Genomic DNA, 24,264 nt, shown 5'->3' with positions numbered 1-24,264 from the left:
CTACCCTTTGCTTTCTGCCTATCAGCCAATGCTCCACCCATTTCAATATCTTTCCTATAATTCCATGGGCTCTCATCTTATTAAGCAGCCTCATATGCGGCACCTTATCGAAGACCTTTTGAAAATCCAAATACACAACATCCACAGCCTCTCCCTTGTCAATCTTATTCGAGATTACCTCAAAAAATTCCAATAGGTTGGTGAGACAGGATCTTCCCTTTATGAAACCATGCTGACTTCGGCCTATCTTGTCATGCACCTCGAGGAATTTCATAACCTCGTCCTTGAGGATTGACTCCAATATCTTTCCAACTACCGATGTCAGAGTAATAGGTCTGTAATTTTCTTTTTGCTGCCTCCTTCCTTTCTTAAATAACAGAACAACATTTGCAACCTTCTAGTCCTCCGGAACCATGCCAGAGTCTATTGATTCCTGGAAGATCATTTCCAATGCTTCCATAATCTCCAAAGCCACCTCCTTCAGAACCCTTGGGTGCACCTCATCTGGACCGGGAGACTTATCTATTCTTAGTCCACTTAGCTTCCCAAGCACTTTCTCTCTAGTAATCTTGACTGTACCTAATTCTATTCCCTGATTCCTCTGGCTATCAGGTATATTGCTCATGTCTTCCACTGTGCAGACTGATGCAAAGTACTCATTCAGTTCTTTCGCCATCTCTTTGTTATCCATTATAATTTCTCCAGTATCATTTTCAATCGGTCCCGTATCTACCCTTGTCACTCTTTTACTCTTCATATATTTAAAAAATATATACAAGGCATGGCTCGGAATCGAAGTGACAAGTCTTCCAATTTCAACTCTCGGGTCTTTCTGACCTGAAGCAGTTTCTTTACCACTTACTCCATCTCCAATGTTTCCATCTGTTACCAAACCCAGTGAAAATTTCTCATTCCCTAGTGTTGCTGTTGTTTCTCTCCTGAGGAGAAGCAGCCACCAGCACCACCTCTAAACATGTCTTCTTCTTCGTCTGGTTGCTCTCTGTTGATACAATTTCAAATTATCCAGGGTGAGTCTTCAACGAACACCAGATTGTCCACACCAGAGACTGATTTAGCAATCTTCTCAACATCCTTCAGCAATGGCTCATTTAATAAGACTCAGAGGAACACATCTTCAGATATACAGCTTCTTTGTCATAATATTGTTTCAGCCCTTGCCCACACATCTCCTTAATAGTTGGCAAATTATACTTCATGCATCTCAGCCAAATTCCAATTATGAGCTGCAGGTTGTGCATACGTCCTTCCCAATCGTACTGCTTTGTAATACAACTGAACACTGCTCTGCCATTTTAACAGCAGTGTTAAAGTAAATTGCCTGCAAATTACTTCACCTAAGTTAGTGGATAAGGCAATATTGCAAGACACATTATAATGGTGTACAGGGATGTTTTAAGGCCTGAAGGAATACTTCAAAATTCTATGTAAGAATCATGAAGCTTCTATTAAATTTTCCTTATCATTTCACAAATGGCTTATTTTTTATTAAATATGCATGTTTGAGTGAAGCCTTCAAGAAGACTGCTTTAGTTTAGTGTATAATTGGATCTACTGATGGCATTTGCCTGGTTTAATTCTTTAAAAAATAATTCACTGCTGACAGTTACGAGCAACATGCTCTTTGTGTTATCTACAGGGCGAGTGTAAATGTTTGCTTACTTGTATTGAGTTTCCTCTGCATCTTACCTGGAATCAGTGAAACTATTGCAAAAGTTTCCGAGACTTTAAAATCATGTGTGTTTGAGAATAACAAATGCATAATAGTATCGGAGGTTTTCGTAGACCCAGGTGACTTCTTCCAGATTGTCCACAAATCAGCTTATTTTTGCTTTGTATGTTCTTGTTTTGTGGATGTCTCTTGCAAAATGTAAGAATTTCAGGTTGTATACTGTATACATTCTCTGATATAAATTGAACCATTTGAACTGCAACGTATGGATCTATTTATTTTAGAGCAATGACTCCCCTTAGCACTGTGTATGAACAGTTGTCTACACACACACATTGTTTTCTCTCTCTCTCTCTCGCTGCAGTGTGAATACACCAGTTAAAACCATCTCCTGCATGTGTGCTTTTATTTAATTGGTATGTAGTTGATATGATATGAGAGGCATTGATCATGTGGATAGTCAGAGGCTTTTTCCCAGGGCTGAAATGGTTGCCACAAGAGGACACAGGTTTAGGGTGCTGGGGAGTAGGTACAGAGGACATGTCAGGGGTAAGTTTTTTACTCAGAGAGTGGTGACTGCGTAGAATGGGCTGTTGGCAATGGTGGTGGAGGCAGATACGATAGGGTCTTTTAAGAGACATTTAGATAGGTACATGGAGTTTGGTAAAATAGAGGGCTATAGGTAAGCCTAGTAATTTCTAATGTAGGGACATGTTCGGCACAGCTTTGTGGGCCGAAGGGCCTGTATTGTGCTGGAGGTTTTCTATGTTCTATTTGCAAGGACACAACAAATTATCAATGAATACAAACCTGAATGTCAGAGAATCTCACCAGCTGCATCGACAGTTACAGGATGAGTACAGGATAAGACAGTGAGAGGAAAGAGTTAAAATGTGTGGAGTAGGCTGTCAGGAATGCAAACAAAGGTACACATGAGTAACTTTATAGTACACACGGAAAGACACACAACTAACACAGTTAAAGTGAAAATAACATGATGATGGCTTTAGTCAGGAAAGTTGACAAATTTGAGATAGCCAATGAAGGCTGGGAGTCATATATCGAGAGGGTTGAACTGTATTGTAATGCAAATAACATAGATGAGGAAAAGAAAGCCCCCACACTTGTTAGCTTAATGAGTGCTAGAACATACAGTCCCTTATGCAACTTAAGTAACCCCTCAAAAGCAGGCAAGCAAGACATTCAATGAAATTGCTACAAGTCCCTTGAGCCCTAAACCACTGATAATAGCTGAATGATTCAGATTTTACAAAAAGAACCAGTCAAAGGATGAAAACATTTCTAAATACAATGACAAACTGTGCAAACTTTCGTAATACTATGACTTTAGAGATGGACATTCTGATGCATTAAGGAACAGTCTTGTATGTGGCATGCATAGCCAAAAATGAAGGCAGAGCTTAGGAGGGTTAGCAACTCCTTTGCTTGCATCTTCAGAAACAGCTTTATTTCCACCTTTATTTTCTCTATTTTTCCCTTTCAAGGTTCTTTTGAAGACCCTGACCTGAAGTTACATGCTGACTACAGTTCTTTGTGGGAATCGGACCCGCTCTCGGGGTTTCACAACTGGCTGTTGTTCAGCACACCAAAGGCTCGGCCTAAGAGCCCCGCTCGCCTTCGGAGGCCCGGGATCTCATGGCTCTGGAGACAGGGGAATTGGAGGTCGGTGCCTCAGCAGGAGATTGGTGTATCTCCAAAGATCTCTGGCTGTATGCCCAGAGACCCGAGATCTTTGGGCACAGAGCTCGGAAAAAGTTGATGCAGGGAGTTGTTTTTTATGTCTCCCCTCTCGCTGTGAAACAGAGACATCTCTTTCCCCCTTATTAGGGAGAGAGAGAACTTGTGGTATGTCAAATGCCAGGTGAACAATGTAGTCTTTGGAGTACTGCAAGCCTGTGTCTTTGCTGTTGCCTTGCACACACTTGAGTGCTCGGTGGCTGGAGCCAACGCTTTTTTTTGCCGGTGGGGGAGGGGTGATTGTTGCTTGCTACCACTTACACGTGGGAGGGAGGGGAGCCGGAGGGGACTTTGGGGTTCTAACATTTAACTGTCGTTCATTCTTTGGGGCACTCCTCTGTTTTCGTGGATGTATATTGTATACATTTCTCTGACATTAAATATACCTTTGAAACACTCAAAAGAGGCTACTGTAAGAAAGAGACACACAATTTTAGAATAGGTATTGACCATTGCAATATCATTAGAGACTGAAGCTAAGGATGCGGCAGAACTACAGCAAAAGAATTTAGGATGTGAAGTGCACAAAATGTCCCTGAATGATGCAAAACACCAAAGTGTTATTGATGTGGAAAATCCTCCCATGATGCAAATGTCTGTTGGTTCAAAGAAAAATTTTGTAGAAAGTGTCACAGACAAGGTCACATAAGAGAGTACGTGAGTCAGATAAAAAGCACAACCAAAGAGAAAAACCATGCTGAACGAAAAGATTCAAACACAAAACTAAGCAAATGTAATACAATCAGACAACACAGAGTCTGACAAAGATGAACTGTCATGCCTGGAATTGCATAGTATTACTGAAGCAAATCATAAAAAAATATGGATCACAATAGATGCGTATGGTATAAAACTGAAAAAGGAGATGGATACAGGGTCACCTTTGCCTATAATTTCAGAGGCTGACTACAACAGATTGTTTTCTAAGTTACCATTAGAGAAGACCTCAGTGATGCTGTCATGTACCTCGTGATGGGTTAAAGGACCAGCAGAAATGGAAAACACTTTGGAGTCCAGTATTGCTATTAACCAATGGTATTTTTTAGTAACTATGCAATGCAGTAATATAAAATCAGATATATCAAACAGGTTAGCAATGATTTTATATATATATACAAGTATATCAGTAAGTGTGGAAATATATGAAAACCCAGCTTTTTCAAGTCTAGGGGTAAATAGATAGTCTTACGATGATGAGTAAAATTCAGTTCAGTTCGTGGTATTGAGTTGAGTAGTGATGGAGAGAGAGAGAGGGAGAGACTTGAGTCTTCAGATGAGCTGACACCATCGATCTTCCCATTGTCCTCTGAAATCCTTTAGAAGTCACCAAATGTGACCACAACAAAGGGGACCATTCTTCTGTGGTGGAATTATCAACCCAGATAAGGGTTGGTAATTCAAATAACTCCCCACTGGTCACTCCCTTTTCACATTGTGAGAGCCACTGATCGATCTGCCTGATCGATCCTCCAAAACCCACCTTTTCTTGTGGGCACAACAAAGCTCATTCAGTGTCCAAAACCATGTGGCTCCAGGTCTATCGTCTGACCTTCTATTTATCTCACCGTGCTGAATACCCACTGCCTCTCAAACAGCTCCTCCCTTCTCACTGTAAGAATTTCCAAGCAGGCAGCGTCCTTGTAGAAAGTGTAAACATGCTATGAACAGTCTTCACCCCTCTCTCTCTCTCTCTCTCTTTCTTTCTCTCGCTTTTTAACAATGTGTTTTTGTTGGGCACCTCTCTCTCTCTTTTCAAAATCACAGTTCATAATGGTAATTCAGGACCCCGTCACAATGCTACAGACCTACACACATGCGAAAAGGTATCTCCCAAGGCGAACTGAAAGTGAATATGATGTATGGACGCCAAACACAGCAGTTAGAGCTTTATGTGTTGAAAAGTGGAGGGCCCGCACTTTTCAGAAGTGAATAGTTGAGAAAAATCTAACTAGACTGGCACATAATCAAGGCTCTCAATGTGTCAACAACAGCCCAAATGGTAGCACTAACCAGAGACTATCACAGCTGCTTAAGGCTAATGAGAAGGTGTTTAAGAAGGGGAATGGTAATCTCAAAGACATGAAGGCCAAAATTGAACTGGATGAAGCAGCAACACAAAGATTCTATAAAACATGTGCCCTATACACTATGTCCTAAAGTAGATGCTGAATTTCAGAGCTTGGAGACATCTGGAATTCTCTCCAAGGTGCTTTGGAATGATTGGGCCATGCCTACTGTCCTGGTGATCAAGAAAGGGAAGGCTGGAGCTGTTTGCTTATGTGGAGACCTCAAAGTGAGCATCAACCCTGTGCTGCATACTGTGCAGTAACCCCTGCCATGAATATAAGACCTTTATGAATCTTTGATAGGTGGAGAGAGGTTTTCAAAGATTCACTTGTCTCAAGCCTATCTGCAAATGGAAATTGAGGAGTCAAGCAGGAAGTTCCTCACAATCAACACTTACAAGAGACTTTTCCACTATAATTGCCTCATCTTTAGCGTCACATCAGCTCCAGCAACTTGGAAAAGAGCAAAGGGCTAGATGCTCCAAGTTATCCCAGGAATGACTGGTAAGGATGATGAAGAGCACCTCCAAAGCCTTAGTAAAGTGACTACCAAGCTGAGTGAGTATGGCCTGCATGCAAGGAGAGAGAAATGTGAGTTTTTCAAGATGAAGTCTCATATTGAGGACATGTGATTGACAAGTGTGGCTTACATAAGTCTCAAGAGAAGATTAAAGCAGTGCTACGGGCACCCATTCTAGAAAATGTGTCACAATTCAAGTCATACTTGAGACTTGTAAACTTCTACCACCAGTTTCTCCCAAACATTGCTACAGTGCTGCACTCATTGAACATACTGTTGCAGACAGGGGCAAAGTGGGAATGGTCAGAAAGATGTAAAAAACCATTCACCGAAACAAAGAGACTATTAACATCTGATGAACTGCTCACCCATTATGACACATACCTGCAATCAGACTGGCGTGCGATGTGTCCCCTTATGACATTAGAGCCATTTTGTCACACATTATGAAAGATGGATCTGAATGTTCGATTGCATTTGCTCCAAGATCACTGAGGAGCACAGAATGCAACTACACCACAGATCGACCCAGAGGCCCTTAGTCTAGTATGGGGAATAAGATGTTTCCACCACTACCTCTACAGACAAAAGTTTATGGTAATGACAGATTATGAGCCCTTTGTGGCCATTTTCAATCCCAGGAAGGGAATTCCACTGATGACTGACCCCTGGTTGCAGCATTGGGCTCTGTTTCTATGAGTCCACTCTGATGACATAGAGTTCAAGGGTACCAAACAACAAAACAATGCTGATAGCTTGTCTTCCACTGTTGGCAACTGAAGGCCAAAAGTTGTTGTACTGTAACCCAGCAAAAGTGTTCCACACCACATTGGTGGACCAGTTGCCGGTAACTAATTGAGAAATACAGAGGGAAACAGGGAATGACCCGACATTGTCAAAAGTGTATATGATCACCATGCAGGGATGGCCAGCTCATGGTATCTCAATGTTAAAGATTACTGATGTGTGAATTTTGTGTTATGGTTCCCTCTAAACTGCACACCAGAGTGTTAGAGAACCTGCATGAAAGACACCTGGGTACAGTCAAGGTGAAAAGTCTCACATGGAGCCACGTGAGGTAGACGGATTGAAGACTTGACAAAAAGCTGTTCAGTATGCCAAAAAGTTCAAAATATACCCCCACAAGCACCATTACATCTTTGTGAGTAACCTTCATCACCACGGCAAAGAGTACATATTGACTTTGCTGGGCCATTCATGGACTCCATGTTTCTCATTGCTGTGGGTTCTCATTCAAAGTGGCCGGAGGTGATACCAATGAAGTCAACCACCTCAGAAAAGGCTGCTTCCACTCTGAGGACAATCTTCACCAGAAACAGCTTACCTGAACAAATTGTAAGTGACAATGGACCACAATACATGCCAGAAGGATTCTGACTGTTCATGAAGAAAAATGGCATCAGACATGTCAAGTCAGCTCCTCACCATTCAGCAACGAATGGGATAGCTAAAAGGTTTATTCAGACCTTTAAGAAGTCCACTAAAGTGATGGCCAAGGAAGCCACTTCTCTACAGCACAAAAACTTCCTTTTTGCGTATCGGAGCTCTGAAAAAACAAACACCAGCAATGCTCTTCATGAGCAGGAATCTGAGATCTCACATAGATCTCATGAAACTAGACCTATGGAGGGAAGTGCAGAATGAACAGATCAGCCAGTTGCCAAGTGAATCAGCAAGGAGCTTCGAGGTTGGACACCTGGTAGGATAGCTACAAGAACTGGATCGCTGATATGCACAATGGATATTGGAAGTCATACATGGAAACGTCATGTGGAGACCAAATACTGGATGCTCAACAGAAGAACACACTTGAGTCAATTGCATCCAATAAGATGGACATGTACAGCCACTGGACTTACCTCTCAGTGATGATCACTGACAGCAACATGACACAAACAACCGAGAACTTTGTCTTTGACAAGGCACCTGCCAAAACTGATGCCATTCCACAGGTCCAAAGGCATTATTCTGAAAGAAACAAGATGCCACCCAAAAGCATGTTTATTTGGATATGGTGGGTAAAAGGGAAATAAAATGTTTTTTACATATATATTTTATGTTACATCAATCTAAAGGAGAAGGATGTGTAATATATGGATCTAATTCTTTTAGAGCAATGACTTCCTTTGGCGCTATGTATGGACTGCTGTCTACACATGTGTATTGATCTTTCTCTCGTGCTGCAATGTGAATATAGCAGTTAAAACCATCTTCCGCATGCATGCTTTTACTTAATTAATATGTAGTTGCCAGGACACAACATGAACTATGATATCGTGGAAAGAGTTGTATTCTCTTTCTGAAATTCAAGCTGCAGATGTCAATGGAACTTATGACACGGATTTGTTTGCCTTTGAGATGTCTTATAAAATTAGGATGCTCGAGGAAACTCAAAAGATAAATTTTACAGCTTGCAATCATTGTTTTCCCAATTTATCCTTGTTACACAGTGATGCCTGAGAGGGCCTGCATTAATTAGCCACACCTAATAATGATAACATAGAAAGAGAAAAGAAACAAGTAATTCAATTTAAGTATATAGACGCGCGTGCGCGCGCGCGCACACACACACACACACACACACACACACACACACACACACACACACACACATGGGGTGATTGATAAGTTTGTGCCCTAAGATAGAGGGAGATGAGTTATACAGCTGTTGTTAAATGCACATGCAGTTCAACTGTTTGAGTGATTACGCAGCAAGTTTGAAGTTCATAACTCATCAGTTAATAAATCAACAGGGGTGATTGATATGTTTGTGGTCTAACGTAGAAGGAGATGAGTTATGAACTTCAAACTTTCTGCATAATCACTCAAAGAGTTGAACTGCATGTGCATGTAACGAGAGCCGTATAACTCATCTCCACGACCCCTGGACTAAGTGTGTAAATGTAGGAGGGAAATATGTTGAAAAATAAATGTGCTGGGTTTTCTAAAATTGACTCCTTCTACCTTAGGCCACAAACTTATCAATCATCCCGTGTGTGTGTGTGTGTGTGTGTGTGTGTGTGTGTGCGTGTGTGTGTGTGTCTGTGTCTGTGTCTATATATATATATACACACACACACTAGGCAACGGGGTTGACCCATTGGGGCACCCTTTCAGTGAAGGGTAGTGCAGTCAGGTGTGACCAGAATGAACATTAAATTTTCCTGAATGCTATTGATATCGCTTTGCTTTGGAAATTGAAGAAGAAAACCTCAGCTTATTAAAGAAGAATGACGTGTAGCAAGGCACATATAGCTCCTCCTTGTTTAACGAAGGACACTTTTGATGGCATCATTTCTGGTTAATCTGCCACCCCTGTGACTCTCATTGTCATTCTGGAGACATGCAGTCCTTTCATCCACCATCTTTTCATCTCTTCTGCTGTTTATTCTTTGTCTCTGATCCTGGAGACGTGCATTTCTCTGCTCCTTTGTCTCTTCCTCTCTCCTCCTCCTGTGCCTGTTTTTGTCATTCTGGAGACGTGCAGCCCTTACATCCCCCGTCTCTTCATCTCTTCTGCTGTTTGTTGTTTGTCTCTGATCCTGGAGACGTGTATTTCTCAGCTCCATTGTCTCCTCGTGTCTCCTCCTTCTATGCCAGTTGTTGTCATTTTCGAGACGTGCATGCCTTTCCTCCTCTTTCTCTTCATCTCTCACCTTTTTTGCCCTAACTCTTTGATCCTGGAGTCATGCAGCCCTGGTCTCATCCGATTCTTGTTCTCTCCCTCTCCTTGCCACTTCCCAATGGCGTTTGGTGTAATCTCTTGACCATAATGTCCCCCTTCTCTTCCCACACGGCATAATTAGGCTGACCATATTTTTTTTTACCCTAATGCTGGATAGAAGATATGAAGCAGCAATTCCAAGGCCTCCAGGATGCTGATTATTCTTGATGATTTTGTTGGCGCTCTCCTAAATGGATGTGCTTTGACTGCAGCAAATGGTTTGATAGATGTCTCGAAGTATGTCATTGCAAAAAGATTTAATTATCTCTTATTGATGAGTGGCAGTTTGATCTGTCCCCATCCTGCACATGCTGATGGTGATTAGCAGAATGCAACCGCTCGAAATAGAGTTGCCCTGCCCTGCTGCTCCAGTTGTTGTCACTGCTGTGAGCATCGTGAGTTGCTTCTGAGGCTGGCCGTGTGCATGCGTTGTGATGTCGCGTCGCTGTTTCCATCATGGCTGACATCAGCACTCGGTTGAAAGCGGGGCTGTTGAATTTGGCGAGTGAGCAATTTTATACTAATATATAACCCCGAACTTCACCTGCATTCTGTAAGTTAGCGCATTTTATAGAACATAGAACATAGAATAGTACAGCGCAGTACGGACCCTTCGGCCCACAATGTTGTGCCGACCCTCAAACCCTACCTCCCATATAACCCCCCACCTTAAGTTCCACCATATACCTGTCTAGTAGTCTCTTAAATTTCACTAGTGTATCTGCCTCCACCACTGACTCAGGCAGTGCATTCCATGCACCAACCACTCTCTGAGTAAAAAACCTTCCTCCAATATTCCCCTTGAACTTCCCACCCCATACCTTAAAGCCATGTCCTCTTGTACTGAGTAGTGGTGCCCTGGGGAAGAGGCACTGGCTAGCCACTCTATCTATTCCTCTTGGTAGCTTGTATACCTCTATCATGTCTCCTCTTATCCTCCTTCTCTCCAAAGAGTAAAGCCCGAGCTCCTTTAATCTCTGATCATAATGCATACTCTCTAAACCAGGCAGCATCCTGGTAAATCTCCTCTGTACCCTTTCCAATGCTTCCACATCCTTCTTATAGTGAGGCAACCAGAACTGGATACAGTACTCCAAGTGTGGCCTAAGTGGAGTTTTATAGAGCTGCATCATTACCTCGCGACTCTCAAACTCTATCCCTTGACTTATGAAAGCTAACACCCCATAAGCTTTCTTAACTACCCTATCCACCTGTGAGGCAACTTTCAGGGATCTGTAGACATGTACCCCCAGATCCTTTTGCTCCTCCACACTACCAAGTATCCTGGCATTTACTTTGTACTCTGCCTTGGAGTTTGTCCTTCCAAAGTGTACCACCTCACACTTCTCCGGGTTGAACTCCATCTACCACTTCTCAGCCCACTTCTGCATCCTATCAATGTCTCTCTGCAATCTTCGACAATCCTCTACACTATCCATAACACCACCAACCTTTGTGTCATCTGCAAACCTGCCAACCCACCCTTCTACCCCCACATCTAGGTCGTTAATAAAAATCACGAAAAGCAGAGGTCCCAGAACCGATCCTTGTGGGACACCACTAGACACAATCCTCCAGTCTGAAAGTACTCAGAAGGCAGTGGAGGCCAATTCTCTGGATGCTTTCAAGAAGGAGCTAGATAGGTATCTTATGGATAGGGGAATCAAGGATTATGGGGACAAGGCAGGAACCGGGTATTGATAGTAGATGATCAGCCATGATCTCAGAATGGTGGTGCAGACTCGAAGGGACAAATGGTCTACTTCTGCACCTATTGTCTATTGTCTATTGTCTACTCCTTCCACCATGACCCTCTGCTTCCTGCAGGTGAGCCATTTCTGAATCTACCTGGCCAAACTTCCCTGGATCCCATGCCTTCTGACTTTCTGAATAAGCCTACAGTGTGGAGCCTTGTCAAATGCCTTACTAAAATCCATGCAGGTCACATCCACTGCACTACCCTCATCTATATGCCTGGTCACCTCCGCAAGGAACTCTATCAGACTTGTTCGACATGATCTGCCCTTCACAAAGCCATGTTGACTGTCCCTGATCAGACCATGATTCTCTAAATGCCCATAGATCCTATCTCTAAGAATCTTTTCCAACAGCTTTCCCACCACAGATGTAAGGCTCACTGGTCCATAATTACCCGAACTATCCCTACTACCTTTTTTGAACAAGGGGACAACATTCGCCTCCCTCCAATCCTCCAGTACCATTCCCGTGGACAACAGGGACGTGAAGATTCTAGCCAGAGGCTCAGCAATCTCTTCCCTCACCTCGTGGAGCAGCCTGGGGGAATACTCCGTCATGCCCTGGAGACTTATCCGTTCTAATGTATTTTAACAACACCAACACCTCCTCTCCCTTAATATCAACATGCTCCAGAACACCAACCTCACTCATACTGTCCTCACCTTCATCAAGTTCCCTCTCATTGGTGAATACCGAAGAGAAGTATTCATTGACGACCTCACTCACTTCCACAGCCTCCAGCTAATCTTCCCACCTTTATCTCTAATTGGTCCCACCTTCACACTTGTCATCAATTTGTTCTTCACATAATTGAAGAATGTCTTGGGGTTTTCCTTTACCCTACTCACTAAGGCCTTCTCATGCCCCCTTCTTGCTCTCCTCAGTCCCTTCTTAATCTCCACTCTTGCTAACCTATATTTCTCAATAAACCCATCTGATCCTTGCTTCCTAAACTTCTTGTATTCTGCCTTCTTCCACCTGACTAGATTTTCCACCTCACTTGTCACCCATAGTTCCTTCACCCTACCATTCTTTATCTTCCTCACCGGGACAAATTTACCTCTAACATCCAGCAAGAGATCCCTGAACATCAACCACACGTCCATAGTACATTTCCCTGCAAGAACATCATCCCAATTCACATCTGCAAGTTCTAGTCTTATAGCCTCATAATTTGCCCTTCTCCAATTAAAAACTTTCCTGTCCTCTCTGATTCTGTCTTTTTCCATGATAATGCTAAAGGCCAGGGAGCGGTGGTCACTGTCCCCCAGATGCTCACCCACTGAGAGATCTGTGACCTGACCCGGTTCATTACCTAATACTAGATCTAGTATGGCATTCCCCCTAGTCGGCCTGTCAACATATTGTGACACTGGACACACTTAACAAATTCTGCCCCGTCTAAACCATTGGAACTAATAGGTGCCAATCAATATTAGGGAAGTTAAAGTCACCCATGATAACAACCCTGTTATTTTTGCACCTTTCCAAAATCTGCCTCCCAATCTGCTCCTCTGTATCTCTGCTGCTACCAGGGGGCCTATAGAATACCCCCAGTAGAGTAACTGCCCCCTTCTTGTTCCTGACTTCTACCCATAGTGACTCAAAGGAGGATCCTGCTACATTACACACCCTTTCTGTAGCTGTAATAGTATCCCTGACCAGTAATGCCACCCCTCCTCCCCTTTTCCCCTCTCTCTATCCCTTTTAAAGCACTGAAATCCAGGAATGTTGAGAATCCATTCTTGCCCTGGTGCCAGCCAAGTCTCTGTAATGGCCACTACATCATAATTCCATGTTATGTATCCAAGCTGTCAGTTCATCACCTTTGTTCCTGATACCTCTTGCATTGAAGTACACGCACTTTAGCCCTTCTACCTTACTACCTTTACACCCTTTATTCTGCTTCTCTTTCCTCAAAGCTTCTTTGTATGTTAGATCTGGCTTTACTCCATGCACTATACTTGCAGTTCTCGCATGACCTTTATCCTCCTCCACCTCCCTATCTACTCTAACACTCTGGTTCTCCTCCCCCTGAAAAAGTAGTTTAAAACCCCCCTGATCAGCACTAGTAAACCTTCCCGCAAGGATGTTAGTCCCCCTACAGTTCAGGTGCAACCCGTCCCATCGGAACAGGTCCGATCTTCCCTTGAACAAGGCCCAATTGTCCAGAAACATGAAGCTCTCCTCCTGCACCAACTCCTTAGCCACGCATTTAGCTGCATTATCTTCCTATTTCTAGCCTCACTAGCACGTGGCATGGGTAGCAATCCTGAGATTGCAACCCTGGAGGTTCTGTCCTTCAACTTTGCACCTAACTCCCTAAACTCTCTTTGCAGGACCTCCTCCTTCTTCCTGTACACATCATTGGTCCCTACATGGACCACGACATTTGGCTACTCACCCTCCTTCCTAAGAATACCGAGAAATCGATCCGAGGTATCGCGGATCCTGGCACCAGGGAGGCAACAGACCATCCAGGATTCTCGATCTCTCCCACAGAACCTCTTATCTGTCCCCCTAACTATCGAATCCCCTATCACTACTGCTCTCCTCTTTTCCCTCCTTCCCTTCTGAGCTGAGGGTCCAGTCTTGGTGCCAGAGACGCAACCACTTCAACTTGTCCCTGATAGGTCGTCCCCACCAACAGTATCCAAAACGGTATACTTATTGTTGATGGGAACAGTCACAGGGGTGCTCTGCTCTTTCTGTCTATTCCCCTTCCCCCTCCTGATAGTCACCCAGCTACCTGTCTCCTGACTTTTAAGGTTGACTATCTCCCTGAAACTCCTGTCTATTTCTGCCTCTGCCTTACGAATGATCCGAAGTTCATCCAGCTCCAGCTCCAGCTCCCTAACTCGGTTTGTCAGGAGCTGCAGCTGGATGTACCTTTTACAGGTGTAGTCATCAGGGATGATTGTGCTCGCCCTGACTTCACACGTACTGCAAACGGAGCACTCGACTGCCCTAACTGCTGCCTCCATTACCTACTCCTAAATTAATTAGAGTAGACAACGGGGTGACCCGTTGGGGCGCCCCTTGAGAGCAGGGTACTGCAGTCTGATTTGACCAGAATGAACAATAAATTTTCCTGAATGCTATTGGTATCGCTTTGCTTTGGAAACAGAAGTAGTAAACCTCAGTTTATTAAAGAAGAATGACGCGTAGCAAAGCAAATATAGCTCCTCCTCGTTTAACGAAGGACACTTTTGATAGCATCATTTCTGTCTTATCTGCCATCCAGGACATCTCAAATGTCCTCTTTCCTTAAGGATCATGGTTTCCCTTCTGCCATCATCAATGTTGCCCTCACCCGCATCTCCTCCATTTCCCACACTTCGGCTCTCATCCCATCCTCCTGTCACCACAACAGGGATAGAGTTCCCCTTGTCCTCACCTACAACCCCACCAGCCTCCGGATCCAACACATTATCCTCCACAACTTCCGCCACCTTCAACAGGACCCCACCACTAAGCACATCTTTCTCTCTCCACCCGTCTTTGCTTTCCGCAGGGATCGGTCCCTCCGTGACTCCCTGGTCCACACGTCCCTCCCCACGGATCTCCCACCTGGCACTTATCCCTGTAAGCGTAAGTGCTGCACCTGTCCCTACACCTCCTCTCTTGCCACCATTCAGGGCCCCAAACAGTCCTTCCAGTTGAGGCAACACATTAACCTTCAATAATCAGTGCCAGATTATCGAAGGAAGCGGATTACAGGTAGTCAGATTAGTGAAGGTCGACCTGTATAGGATGGTGCCTGGCTCAGAGGTGGCTCTGCCTCTCTGAATTTATAGCCTTTGTCTTTCAAAGTGGAATAATTACTGCTTTTGCGACTGCTGACGAAAAAGCCTGGGCATATTGCTACTCTTCTAAAGTCCCTCAGTTGGCTGTGAGTGCTTTTAGACTTCCAGAGTTAAAAAAAATACTGCTGGAGGAGCTCAGTGGGTCAGGCAGTAATTGAAGACGCAGATGGCTAGTTGATGTTCCTGGGCAGGGTCTTGACCATAAAGCATAAAGGAACTGAATCAAATCATTCAGCCTATCAAGTCTGCTTCACCATTCTCTCATGGGTGATCTATTAACCCTCTAAGCCACACTGTCCCACACAGAAGATTAGTGTGCAAACTTAAAGCACACGGTATTGGGGGTAAGGTATTGATGTGGATAGAGAATTGGTTAGCAGACAGGAAGCAAAGAGTGGGAATAAACGGGACCTTTTCAGAATGACAGGCGGTGACTAGTGGGGTACCGCAAGGCTCAGTGCTGGGACCCCAGTTGTTTACAATATATATTAATGACTTGGATGAGGGAATTAAATGCAGCATCTCCAAGTTTGCGGATGACATGAAGCTGGGTGGCAGTGTTAGCTGTGAGGAGGATGCTAAGAGGATGCAGGGTGACTTGGATAGGTTGGGTGAGTGGGCAAATTCATGGCAGATGCAATTTAATGTGGATAAATGTGAAGTTATCCACTTTGGTGGCAAAAATAGGAAAACAGATTATTATCTGAATGGTGGCCGATTAGGAAAAGGGGAGGTGCAACGAGACCTGGGTGTCATTATACACCAGTCATTGAAAGTGGGCATGCAGGTACAGCAGGCGGTGAAAAAGGCGAATGGTATGCTGGCATTTATAGCGAGAGGATTCGAGTACAGGAGCAGGGAGGTACTACTGCAGTTGTACAAGGCCTTGGTGAGACCACACCTGGAGTATTGTGTGCAGTTTTGGTCCCCTAATCTGAAGAAAGACATCCTTGCCTTAGAGGGAGTACAAAGAAGGTTCACCAGATTGATTCCTGGGATGGCAGGACTTTCATATGAAGAAAGACTGGATGAACTGGGCTTGTACTCGTTGGAATTTAGAAGATTGAGGGGGGATCTGATTGAAACGTATAAGATCCTAAAGGGATTGGACAGGCTAGATGCAGGAAGATTGTTCCTGATGTTGGGGAAGTCCAGAATGAAGGGCCACAGTTTGAGGATAGAGAGGAAGCCTTTTAGGACTGAGATTAGGAAAAACTTCTTCACACAGAGAGTGGTGAATCTGTGGAATTCTCTGCCACAGGAAACAGTTGAGGCCAGTTCATTGGCTATATTTAAGAGGGAGTTAGATATGGCCCTTGTGGCTACGGGGGTCAGGGGGTATGGAGGGAAGGCTGCGGCGGGGTTCTGAGTTGGATGATTAGCCATGATCATAATAAATGGCGGTGCAGGCTCGAAAGGCCGAATGGCCTACTCCTGCACCTATTTTCTATGTTTCTATGTTTCTTCCCATAACCTTTGACACCCTTACTAATCAAGAACTTACTACCTTCTGCTTTAAATATATCCAATGACCTGATCTCCACAGACATCTGTGGCAATGAATTTCATAGACTCTGGCTAAAGAAATTCTTCCTTATCTCTGTCTAAACGGCCATCTTTCTAAACTGAGATTGTGCCATCTCAAGAAAGTTCAAGCTTATTGTCATCTGACTGCGCGTCCATACAACCAAATGAAGCAATGTTCCTCAGGGCTGAGGTGCAATCACAAAACGTATTCAAAGTACATTTATTATCAAAGTGTGCATACAGAATACAAATCTGAGATTCATCCTCCCACAGGCAGCTATGAATCAAAGAAACACAACGGAACATGTTCAAGAAAACATCAAACGCCCAACATGTGAATAAAGAATAATTTGTCCAGACTGAAAAATAGCGAGTGAACATAGGATATCAAACAGCAGACCAAGAGTCCAGTGGTATTTCGTCTGAGCGCAGCCACCCCAATCTGAATGGGAAGTGAACACAAATGAACAGGCCCTTTCAGTGATTGGGCCACTTATCACATGGACAGCCCGGGAGGGGTTGCCACTGGGGTGAGTCCTTGCAGCCGCTCAAATAGAGACCATCCCAACACTTCCTGTACATCGGTGAAAGAGTCTGAGGGACTAGTCATCAGATTTTGAGAAGCTTCTGTCACGGCATGGAGTGTGAATTGTTGCCTGTGAGCCTGATACAGTGACCTTGCAGGAGTAATCACTGATAGCCACTGCTGAGTTTTAGCTGTCAGAGAATCAAGGGGTGAAGATAAGAACATGATTAAACCACAATAGGCCAGCAGAGAAGGAGGCAACAGGCATAGCTGCATTTTAAAGACTGATGGTCAAATTTCTTGTACAATCTCTGCTTAGAGTCTCAGAGGTAGCCGTTAGGGATGATAGCATAGATGTAGGGGATTGGGGAAGAGGATTCAAAGTACAGGACATTTTTTTTGCTGACCTTCTTGAGTAGATTCTCATTAAAGTTTGCCCTTTCCTAGAACAAATTTATTTTTGTCTGGAAGGGCCAAGAGGAGGGACTGTTAGGGCATATGTTTGAGTTACAGTTTCTAGCAAATATTAGTTTCAGCAGCAAATTAATCTTCAAATTTGAATGTGGATTGCAGATTGAAGTTAAAATGTAGCCCTGAACAATAGCTTTCCTGGATCTGCAAATTAGGGTTGATTGCAAGCCAGGAAACACCCATTCACCTGATGTCTGCATATGTATCAAGAGAGAGACAATGCTATTTAACATTCAGTTTTGGTGTCTGGAGTGTGGGTGTGAAGAAGGAAGTGTTTGAAAATTATATGTAATTCAAAGGAAGCATTGTAGATACATTGTAACTATAGAATTGTCCTGCTGTTACCTTTGATCCTTAGCATATAAAAATTTCATGTAATATTGGGTGAGGCAGGTCTTTTCTTCCAAAAGTACCTTGAATGCTGAATAAAGACTTATACATCCACTAACTTCAGTTTCTCTGTGATGACTTTGTTCACAGTCACAGCACCCAATAAACTAGCTTGACTCATTTAACTAGTGGTCTGTAAGCAGGGATGAGCAAGCTGGATATGTGGTGTGAGTATCCGAGATGTGGAGCAGCCTTGTAGGCTCTATGAACATTGGCATTTACCAGCCCTAATATATATTCTCCTTTGGTTGCAAAGTTGACATAATAGTAGAACTTTGACAGGACAGTTTTTAAGTTGGCATGATTGAAGTCACCTGCAACAATGAAGATCAGGGTAAGTGGGTTCAAGGTTGCAAGGTACAGTTCCTGCAGCACATCCCCAGTGCAAGCCCAGGGGAGGGGAAGAAGTAAGCAGCAATAGTCACAAAGGCATTGAACTCCTTTGGCTAGCAGAAGGGCCTACACTTCACCATTAAAAACTTTATCTGTGGTTCACTCCAGCAAGCTGTTTACTCACCAGCCCTTGGTGATGTGGAAGCATGGACCTCCTCTGTGGGTCTTGCCGGAGGTCGCAGCATTTCTGTCCACCCAAAAGGAGATTAGGACTTCGTGTTGGATGGCCAAGTCTGGGGTGGTGTCCTGGAACCACGGTTCTGTCAGAGCAAGTGTGCAGCAGTCCCTCAGCTCCCATTGGTTCAGATGCAGACGCAGGTAATCCAGCTTATTTTCTAGCGACTGAATGATAGTGAGTAGAATTGTTGGGAATGTAGGCCTGCAGGGATCCATTTTAATTTTCACTCAAATACTGCTGCACTTCGGTGTTTGAGTGAATCACTTCTGATGGCCGCTTCGCTGAGCAGCTGCAGAGGACCGCAGCCACTAGTTGGTCTGTAACTGCACAGCATCTTCATTATTCCACTCGGTAGCAAGGTAGGCTTGCAGATTTTAGTGCTCATAGACTTGCAGATTTTAGTGGTCAAAATCTGGTCCTAGACTCCAAAATATAGGAAACGTCCTCAACATATCCACTCCATCCAAGCCTTTCAATTTTCAGCAGCCAACCAGAGAAGGCCCCCTTTATTCTCACTCTTTACCTCCTGCCAGTCAGCCAAGCTTCTGTCTATACTGGTATCTTTCCTTTAATACCATGGGCTCTTGTCCTTTCAGGAGTCGCATATGCGGCACCTTGCCAAAGGCCTTCTGAAAATCCAAGCAAACAACGTCAACTGACTCTCCTTTGTCTATCCTGTCTGTTATTTCCTCAAAGAATTCCAACAGATTTGTCAGGCAAGATTTCCTCTTAAGGAAACCATGCTGACTTTAGCCTATTTCATCACGTGCCTCCAAGTACCCTGAAAACTCATTGTTAATAATGGACTTCAGCATCTTTCCAACCAGTGAAGTCAGGCTAACAGGTGTGTAATTTCCTTTCTTCTGTCTCCATCCCTTCTTAAAGAATGTCATGGAACATTGACTGTCCCTCCACATGTTCTAATGCAAAACATCCACTCTCCTTCTGCTTCCACAGATGCTGCTGGACCCTTGAATTCCTCCAGCAGTTTGTTCCAGCAAAAGCATTTGTTTGTGTTGCCATCTGAGACTTCCAGATATTCTGAATAGTACTGTAGCATGCTTGACTCTTTCCTTAGTTTCCTTTTGTTCCTTCCTTTGTTTACCTGGTTCTCCTTCCTTGATTTATTTTTCTCCTCTTGTCTTCCAACACGGATGGTAGTTTGCCTCCCAGGTGCCAGGGTCCGGGATGTTTCTGATTGCGTCCACGATATCCTGAAGTGGGAAGGAGAATAGCCAGAGGTTGTGGTACAGATTGGTACCAACAACATAGCTGGGAAAAGGGAGGTGGTCCTGAAAGCAGACTATAGGGCGTTAGGAAGGAAGTTGAGAAGCAGGACCACAAAGATAGTAATCTTGGGATTAATGCCTGTGCCACGTGATAGTGAGTATAGGAATAGAATGAGGTGAAGGATAAATGGCTGAGGGATTGGAGAATGGAGCAGGTATTCAGATTTCTGAATCATTGGGACCTCTTTTGGGGCAGGTGTGACCTGTATAAAAAGGACGGGCTGCACTTGAATTCCATTGGGACCAGTATCCTGGTGGGGAGGTTTGTGAAGGCTATTGAGGAGAGTTTAAACTAGAATTGCTCGGGGGTGGAAACTAAACTGAAGAGATGAAGGAAGAGACGCTTGTCTCACAAATAGAGTAAGCGTGGAGACAGTGCGAGAGGGAGGTTAGGCAGGTGAAGAGAAGGGGCGCATTCAGACTGATGGCTTGAGATGTGTCTGTTTTAATGCAAGGAGTATTATGAACAAAGCTGATGAGCTTAGAGAATGGATCAGTACTTGGACCTATGATATTGTGGACACTACAGAGACTTGGATGGTTCAGGGGCAGGAATGGTTACTTCGAGTGCCAGGCTTTAGATGTTTCAGAAAGGACAGAGAGGGAGGCAAAAGAGGTGGGGGCGTGGCACTGTTGATCAGAGATAGTGTCACGGCTGCAGAAAAGGAGGAAGTCAAGGAGGGATTGTCTACGGAGTCTCTGTGGGTGGAAGGAAGTTAGGAACAGGAAGGGGTCAATAACTCTACTGTGTGTCATTTATAGACCATCCAATAGTAACAGGGACATCGTGGAGCAGAAAAGAAGACAGATTCTGGAAACGTGTAATAATAACAGGGTTGTCATAGTGGGAGAATTTAATTTCCCAAATATCGATTGGCATCCCCGTAGAGCAAAAGGTTTAGATGGGGTAAAGTTTGTTAGGAGTGCTCAGATAGGTTTCTTGACACAATATGTAGATAAGCCTACAAGAGGAGGGGCAGTACTTGATCTGGTATTGGGAAATGAACCTGCTCAGGTGTCACATCTCTCAGTGGGAGAGCATTTTGGAGATAGTGGTCACAATTCTATTTCCTTTACCATAGCATTGAAGAGACATAGGAACAGAAAGTTAGGAAAACGTTTAATTGGAGTAAGGGGAAATATGAAGCTATCAGGCAGGAACTTGGAAGCATAAATTGGGAACAGATGTTCTCAGGGAAATGTATGGAAGAAATGTGGCAAATGTTCAGGGGATATTTGCGTGGAGTTCTGCATAAGTACATTCCAATGCCACAGGGAAAGAATGGTAGGGTACAGGGACCGTGGTGTACAAAGGCCGTTGTAAATCGAGTTAAGAAGATAAGAAAAGCTTATGAAAGGTTCAGAAAACTAGGTAATGATAGAGATCGAGAAGATTATAAGGCTAACAGGAAGGAAATTAAGAATGAAATTAGGAGATCCAGAAGGGGCCATGAGAAGGTCTTGGCAGACAGGATTAAGGAAAACCACAAGGCATTCCACACATTTGCAAAGAGCATGAGGATTAGATGTGAGAGAAGGACCAATCAAGTGTGTATGGAACTGGAGGAGATAGCAGAGATACTTAATGAATACTGAAGCAAAGTACTTTGCTTCAGTATTCACTACGGAAAAGGATCTTGGCAATTGTGGGGACGACTGACAGAGGACTGAAAAGCTTGAGCATGTAGATATTAAGAAAGAATATGTGCTGGAGCTTTTGGGAAGCATCAAGTTGGAAAAGTCACCAGAACCGGACAGGATGTACCCCAGGCTACTGTGGGAGGCGAGGGAGGAGATTGCTGAGCTTCTGGCGATGATCTGTGCATCATCAATGGGGACAGGAGAGATTCTGGAGGTTTAGAGGTTTGGGGATGTTGTTCCCTTATTCAAGAACGGGAACAGAGATAGCCCAGGAAATTATAGACTAGTGAGTCTTACTTCAGTGGTTGGTAAGTTGATGGAGAAGATCCTGAGAGGCAGGATTTATGAGCATTTGGAGAGGCATAATATGATTAAGAATATCAGCATGGTTTTGTCAAAGGTAGGTTGTGCCTTACAAGCCTGTTTGAATTTTTTGAGGATGTGACTAAACACATTGATGAAGGTAGAGCAGTAGATGTAGTGTATATGGATTTCAGCAAGGCTTTTGATAAGGTACCCCATGCAAGGCTTATTGAGAAACTAAGGAGGCATGGATCCAAGGGGACATTGCTTTGTGGATCCAGAACTGGCTTGCCCACAGAAGGCTAAGAGTGGTTGTAGGTGAGTCATATTCCGCATGGAAGTTGGTACCCAGTCGTGTGCCTCAGGGATCTGTTCTGGGACCCCTACTCTTTATGATTTTTATAAATGACTTGGATGACAAGTAGAGAGATGGGTTAGTAAATTTGCTGATGACACAACGGTTGGGGGTGTTGTGGATAGTGTGGAGGTTACAGCGGGACATCAATAGGATGCAAAACTGGGCTGAGAAGTGGCAGATGGAGTTCAACTGAGATAAGTGTGAGGTGGTTCATTTTGGTAGGACAAATATGATGACAGAATATTGTATTAATGGCAAGACTTTTGGCAGTGTGGAGGATAAGAGGGAGCAGAGAGGTAATGTTGCAGCTATATAGGACCCTAGTCAGATCTCACTTGTAGTACTGTGCTCAGTTCTGGTCGCCTCACTACAGGAAGAATGTGGGTGGAAGGATAGAAAGGGTGCAGAGGAGCTTTACAAGGATGTTGCCTGAATTGGGGAGCATGCCTTATGAGAATATGCTGAGCGAACCGGGCCTTTTCTCCTTGGAGAGACGGAGGATGAGATGTGACCTGATAGAGGTATATAAGATGATGAGAGGCATTGATCATGTCGATAGTCAGAGGCTTTTTCCCAGGGCTGAAATGGCAAACACAAGAGGGCACAGTTTTAAGGTGCTTGGAAGTAGGTACAGAGGAGATGGCAGGGGTTAGGTCTTTACACAGAGAGCGGTGAGTGTAGGAATGGGCTGCCGGTGACGGTGGTGGAGGCTGATACAATAGGGTCTTTTAAGAGACTCCTGGATTGGTACATGGATCTTAGAAAAATAGAGAACTATGGGTAACCCTAGGTAATTTCTAAGGTAAGGACGTGTTTGGCACAGCTTTGTGGGCCGAAGGGCCTGTACTGTGCTGTAGGTTTTCTATGTTTCTATGTTTCCTTCTTTTCTTTCTGTCCTTTTCTTTAATTTTCCCCTTGATACATTCCTTCCTTTTCTATTTCTGAATCGTCCTTTCTATTGAAGATTCTCAACACTTGCAGCATTTTCCTCCTGCTTTCTGCCAGTTGCAAATCCTGATTCAGAAAGAGTTAAATTTTTCAATGTGGCACACTCAGAACTCTTTTAAAGCTAAGGGCCCTGGGGATGTAATTTACATTTGAAATGTATTTCTACATGATTGTCTGAAATGTACTGAGAAAATGATCTCACTGAAAATAATTTCAACGTTGCTCAATTGAACATGCAATATGAAATTATTCTAACTGCTTTACATTAAAATTGTCATAAAAATAGTTGCACTTACAAACACAATGTAAACAGTGAAGGAAATAAGAGTTCAGACCCCATGCAAGATGAAACCAAAGCGGACAATGGAAAAGTAGTGAGATGGAACATCCTAAAGATAACAAAAAATCACAAAAGATCTGTATAAATATCACAAGGAAAGTAATGTCCTGAATTTTACCGAGCAGTCACAATTGTGTGGAACTGTCAATGGTTCCCTTTGGCAAAGATTGGATATCTTTGTGAGTGCATTTGCTGGGGTTTTGTTATAGGGACCTCCAACTTCTGGCAATACTCCAGAACTACCTGCAGAGTCTGTGTCAGATCCAGCTGTAAAATCAACTGCATTCAGTTCAATGGGGAGGAAGGGCAACTACTAGATCATTCACATTTGCAAACAAGGATGGAATTTCAAAATGGAAACACCACTTCACAGTAATTAATATATCTCTGCAAGCACAAAATTATTAGGTGGATGCAAGTTAAGGCAAAAGCAGGAATGTTTTGGATGACTATAAGGAGCTTGGAACAAGGAAGTCATTACATTGAGACATAGCGGGAAGCGCAGAATCAAATATTGCTGTGATGATTGTACGTTCTAGTATCAAATGTCTGGCGAC

Source organism: Mobula hypostoma, chromosome 5 (assembly GCF_963921235.1).
Source record: "Mobula hypostoma chromosome 5, sMobHyp1.1, whole genome shotgun sequence".
NCBI classification, from domain to species: Eukaryota; Metazoa; Chordata; class Chondrichthyes; order Myliobatiformes; family Myliobatidae; genus Mobula; species Mobula hypostoma.
Note: the sequence above shows the minus strand (reverse complement) of the source record.